At 48.6% G+C, this 6198-nt stretch overlaps 1 long non-coding RNA gene across 1 annotated transcript; it reads left to right on the top strand.

The window, feature by feature from the left end:
- Nucleotides 436–4469, top strand: LOC106504929. The gene is made up of 2 exons (XR_002335747.1): nucleotides 436–1421; nucleotides 2447–4469. It is a non-coding gene; the product is annotated as an uncharacterized LOC106504929 (long non-coding RNA).

Raw genomic sequence — 6198 nt, 5'->3', positions numbered from 1 at the left:
GGTGGATTTGGAACTGGTATAGCTGGTACACAGTTCACTTCTGCAAAGAATGACAGTGGCTTAATTTATTAAAATTTCAGAAAGGTTGCAAGGATGAGTTAGAGGGGCTTAGATAAATTTGCTATGGGCCAGTGAAGCTAGCAACCAGGGGCAGGTCACCGAGGCAGGGAAGATTTTTCATTTTCCTCTTAAAAGAACTCTAGGAGTTCCCGTCATGGCACAGTGGTTAACGAATCCGGCTAGAAACCATGAGGTTGTGGGTTCAATCTCTGCCCTTGCTCAGTGGGTTAATGATCCAGCGATGCTGTGAGCTGTGGTGTAGGTCGCAGACGCGGCTCTGGCATAGGGTGGCAGCTACAGCTCCGATTGGACCCCTGGCCTGGGAAACTCCATATGCCGTGGGAGCAGCTCAAGAAATGGCAAAAAGACAAAAAAAAAAAAAAAAAAAAGAAAAAAAAAAGAACTCGAAAATAACAGCTCCCATGTTTCCCGATTGGGGGAGGGGACTTGGTAGGATGACATCATGAACAGAGCACAGGCCCAGGAGCCAGGAGAACAGGTCTAGGCTCATTCTGAACAAACCATTTTAAACTCTCAGCCTCAGTTTCCCTTCCATAAAATAAGCCTGTTGGAATATTTCTTAAGTCCTTCCAGCCATAAAATTCTAAGGCTCTCCAGCAGGTTTGTTGCAGTGACAAATAAAACGAGTGCTTTTAAAGTAGTAAAAGGCTGGCATCCCCATTGTAGCTCAATGGGAATAGCAGCACCCCTGGAGCGCTAGGATGCAGGTTCTATCTCTAGCCCCGCACAGTGGGTTAAGGATCCAGTGATACTGCAGCAATGGCGTAGGTCGCAACTGCAGCTCAGATCTGATTCCTGGCCCAGAACTCCATATGCTGTGGGGGCAGCAAACCATTTTTAAAAAATTAAATTTTAAAAAAGTAGTAAAAGGGGATACGAAATGATTTTTCGAGTTCATCCTGCCTCTGCACCATGGCCCCACCTCTCACGAATAGCTGCTGCAACGAACTTCTTTCTTAAAGCCAAACAGAATGGCTGCTCTGGGATGGAGCTACAAGGTGTAGGTGAGAGGCTGTCTACCTAGGGGGAGCTCCCTCCCCGCATGGACAGAGAGCTTGGAAGAACACTGGGAGGGTGCGCACTTTGACAGGAAAGGAGGAATGGGTATTTAGGAGGCATAGGTATTGGAAAGCAAGTCCCCCTGTGTTACATGAAGTCTTCACCACGCAGTGTCATGGATCCTGTGTTCCTGCAAGTGGAAAAGTAGCCTGTATCTTTCTGCCTCCTGTGTTCATGTCATCAACAGGCCAGTGGTGGAGTTCCCGTTGTGGCGCAGTGGTTAACAAATCCGACTAGGAACCATGAGGTTGCAGGTTCGATCCCGGGTCTCACTCACTGGGGTAAGGATCCGGTGTTGCCGTGAGCTGTGGTGTAGGTTGCAGATGTGGCTCGGATCCCATGTTGCTGTGGCTCTGGTGTAGGCCGGTGGCTATGGCTCCGATTAGACCCCTAGCCTGGGAACCTCCATATGCTGCTGGAAGCGGTCCTAGAAAAGGCAAAAAGACAGCACCCCCCCCCCAAAAAAAAAACAGGCTAGTGGCCAGCACAGAAAGCCTCAAGGTGTGGCCCCGGTTCAGTCCTGCCTGTCATTTCTACCATCTATCTCTGTCTTTCCCAGAGCCGAGTCCACGGGGCCCTCCAGCCCTACGCCCCTTCCTGGGGTTTACAGTACGTTGCTTAGCTTCTTGGGCAAAATGAGGTCCTTTATTTTTTTCACACATCGGTCACTCTGGGGGGCTCCTGGGATTGAATGTTTTGTATCTGCCTTTGCTCTGCAGCTTCCCTGTTCCCCGCTGTTATCTTTGGCTCTGTTGCTATGGGCGGGAGTATTTTCTTGTCCTTGTTTAATAAGCACTTGGCTGCCAGACGGGCTCATTTCTCATTGTATCGGTGCAGGATTAGCCGAGATGTTTGGGAAATATTTCCTGTATTAAGCAGCAGGGGAGAGCCTGTTGGGCCTGCGCCTTCTTTTGACATCGCGTCATACTTCTCCTCCACTTTTTCCCTTGGAATGTGCTGAGGCCAGTTATTTGCACACGGAGATGCGGCCCCTCCCTGACACTTTGCAGAGCTCGGTCCCTTTTCCAGGTGCCCTGTGTCAGCACTCCTTGGGGAGGCTGCAGGCAGTCGCAGGCAAGCGATTCAGTTGATTTTTGATTTTTGCCCACTTTCTGAACAAAATCACCTTTAAAACTGATTTCATGCTTCAGAGTCTTTGACAGCTGAGGCAGCGGCCTCTTGTGGGAGCCGCCCACGGATGGACAATTAAGTTGAACCGGTGTCCTGTGTTGCCTAGAAGTGGTAGCAAGTTTACAAGCTCTGTCTGAAACTCTAACCACTTGTAGATTTTTTTTTTTTTTTTTAGTATTCTTGTGTTCGCTTATGACAGCTTTCAAAAGATTGAGAAAAGCGATCCAGAAAACTGACCGAAGGAAGATGAAAACCTCTGACGTTTCGGCTCTTGATTAGATTGAGATAAAGAAAAAAACCTGCTTGAAGTCTGGCTGAAAGTCACAAATGGAAGTCTGGCTGCATCGCAGTGGAAGTGACACGGGCTGGTCTCAGGGTGGGTCTTTGGGGTTTGAAGCCTGAGGTCACCTCCTCAGAGCCCTGGGAACCCGGGTGAGTCTCATCCGTAATAGGGGGATGACAGACTCACGGTTGTTGTGCAGAAGATGTGTGAGTCCACTTTGGGGACGAAAACGATATCATTAGAATTCTAAGAAAATGTGAGAAACTATTTGTAAAATGAAAAAAATGATGCAAAAGTTATTGCTGTAGAGGCTACAGGGAAAACTTAACAGAAACGTAAACACACTTGGAACAGGCGGGAGAACCGTTTCCTCCCTGCAGTGGAGATTAATACTTTTTCAAGATGATCTACATCCCTTTCCTGAACTGGAGGAGGCAGAGCCCACCCCTCACCAGGGAAGTGCAGCTGCCTGATGCCCAGATAGGGCACTGGGGCCTGGTGACCCCAGTTTGGCCATTCCCACTCCTGCCCCAGACTTCTTTCTAGAAGCCAATTATCTGAAGAAGCTCCAGTCTGGCTGCAGGAGAAGGGAGGTGACTGCTACATCTGGTTTCTGGACTTGGCACTGGTAGGGGACCCGGAGGTGGGTTGTTCACACTGGCTGTTGGGAGCCCTGTGTCCAGCCAGGCCTTCTGCTCCATGGACAGCTTGCAGCATTGCTCTTGGACGCCTTACCCCCAAAGCCTGGTTTAGTGGACAACTCAGTTTCTCTAAGCTCCCCCATATCTTTTACATTTTTCTTTTCTTTTTCTTTTTTTGCTTCTTAGGGCCACATGTGTGGCATATGGAAGTTCCCAGGCTAGGGGTTGAATCAGAGCTGCAGCTGCCAGCCTATGCCACAGCTGCAGCAATGCAGGATGCAAGCCAAGTCTGCGACTTACACCACAGCTCCCAGCAAGGTTGGATCCTTAACCCACTGAGCAGGGCCAGGGATCGAACCCGCCTCCTCATGGATACCAGTCAGGTGCATTACTGCTGAGCCACAACGGGAACTCCCCTCCATATCCTTTCATATAAAACTTTGTTGTGGAAATTTTCCAGTGTACAGAAAATTGAAGAGAATAGCATAATGAACCCCTGTGTACCTATCACCCAGGCCACCAATCATTAATATTTTTCCAATTATTTCACCACTTCTGCTCTTCCTTTCACCTTTGTTTAATTGTTTTGGGCTAAAGTATTTTAAAATAAACCCAAGATACCATGTTATTCCACCATATATATTGCTGTGTGATTTCTAATGGATAAAGACTCTTTTTTTCCCTAACATGTCCATAATGTCATTTTCTTACACAATGGGATGCATCATAATTCTCAGTACATCCCAATATTCATGTCTGCTCAGATCATCAAGAAATGCTTTGTCTTAATTATAAGACTTTGCCTAACACACTCTCCTTCTCTTCTATCATCTTGGCCCATAAAATAGAAACCCCATCCCGTGGAGGTATGGAGGGGATACATTTCTTCCTCTGTGTTCCCTCGCTTGGTGGAAGAGCAACTTACCAGATAGGTGGATTGGGAATAAGGAACTGAATGAGAGCCTTCGGCCTTCCAGGCATCTCTCTAGGATGGTCTGTCCCCATAGCAGCTGCTATCCACCCAGCTCAGTGTCCACCGGCTCAGCACATGTGGCACCGGCCCCAGCCCTCCTTGCAGGGTGAGTCTGAAGGGTCGTCTCTCCCTTGAGGCGTGAGCAAGAGACCCTCAGTAAATAGATCTGCTCTGTAAAACCAAACTGTCCCCAGCTGACTCATCCCGACGAATGGTCTTGGAGCAAACCCCTAGGAAATCTGGTTTGACAACGTCTATGCTGCAGGATCTAACTGGGTTGGCAATAAAGCTGGTATTCTCATTCCCTCCTCTGTCTGATCTCAGCATCCGTCTTCAATGTCCCAAATTTAGTGGCAAGGAAGGAAAAGGTGCTATTATTTTAAGCCATCGATGCCAACATACTCAAATGAATTCAACAAGCATCACTCTATATCAAACCCAGCACTAAGGACCAATGAGGCCAAGAGAAGAAGGGCCCATTGACCGCAGGGGCGTCTCTGTGGAATTCTGGGGGCGTGGATGTGGGGGCATCTAGATAAGCAAGATTTTGTCAGAGCAAGTGGAAGACACAGGCGTCTGGAGGGAAGAGCTCTGTGCAGGGGCCGAGAGAGGGTGGGAAAGTGCACAAATACAGGGACAGGAAGGGCTGGGGTGGCAGAGGGGAGTGTGCTCAGAGAAGCTCAACTGGATGGAAGAGCTCGACTAACCAGCCACAGGCCCACCTAGGAAATGTGGCCCCTTTTTAAAACCAAGGGGGTGGCGTGGAAGATCTGTAAACGGAGGTGCTTTTGCAAAGATCTCTTTAGCAGAAGTGAGGCGCATGAATGCACAGTCTGAGGGAACCCTTAGGCGCCTCCTGGCCACAGTCCAGACGGGCACAGGAAAACTGAAGCCAAGGGGGCAGATTGTTCTGGAGGTTCGATGTCGCTCCCCCTTGTTTCAACACAAGAACAGTTATATAAATATACACAGAATACAGCAAGATATTAAAAAACAGAAGCAGATGACAAAGAAAAAGAGGGTAGGGTGGGAACTGAAAATGGAGGTAGGCATGAGAGGAGCACGTGTGTGTGTGTGTGTGTGTGTGTGTGTGTGTGTGTGTGTGTTTAAATAATGAGAAGGGAATGACACAGGATAGATCATGAATCTGGCTCTCAGCTACCTAGCCATCAACACCGGCAGGAAGGGATCCTTCACACACGTTACAAGGCTTATGAGATAAAAGTAAACCGGTTGTTCTGGAGAAGAACTATTTTGGAACCTAAGGCCAAAGCATATTTCCTGAGTCCTCACAAAGAGGATACGTACCATGTAGGCAGCAGTATCTTCATTGCGGACAAAGCCATTGGACACGGGTGTTCCTCCAGTGAGCCTCTGCCTCCAGCCAAAGGCCATAAACTGAAAGCGTGCTCTTCAGTGCCCGCTGCTTCCCATCAACCCGATGGTTTCGAGGTTGTCTGAGCTGCAGTGTGTCAGTCCTTCCCTCCTCTTTATTGCCGGCTGAGATTCCCTTGCAGCTGAGGGTATTCTGGTCCCCTCTAGTCCAGCAGTCTCCCTGGGGTAACTCAGTCTCTCAGGGAAAGGCTCGGTCCTACAGGTAAAGGTTCGGTTCCACTTGACCTTGGGCTTACCTCTGTCCCACCCTAGAGGTGGTACCCATGGCTTTCCGGGGTTCATCCTGTCTGGGGGACAGAGAGGCACAGGCAAGTGTCAGGTATTACTCATATCTTTACTGTAAACCCCACCCAGAATCTGAATGCCTGGTTTCACTCCAGTTCCTTACATCATCACCAACTTTGATTAGAAGCCATAAAAAATAGGAAGCATCTGGAGGTCAAAATCAGAGTTGGCCCTGGACAAGATGGTGAAGTTAAGCCAATTTCATCTCCTGTCTCCCCATTTCCTGCTTTCTCTTACTCCTCATCCCTATCACAGTGGCCTTCTCTAACCAAGACATTGTCCCTACCCTAGGGGAGAGCCAATGACCTAATTCTTACTAAGATGTTAGTGACTTAATAGTTAACTTCAGG

Source organism: Sus scrofa, chromosome 9 (genome assembly GCF_000003025.6).
Source record: "Sus scrofa isolate TJ Tabasco breed Duroc chromosome 9, Sscrofa11.1, whole genome shotgun sequence".
NCBI classification, from domain to species: Eukaryota; Metazoa; Chordata; class Mammalia; order Artiodactyla; family Suidae; genus Sus; species Sus scrofa.
The sequence above is the reverse complement of the archived record's forward strand: the minus strand, read 5'-3'. Positions and strand labels throughout refer to the sequence as shown.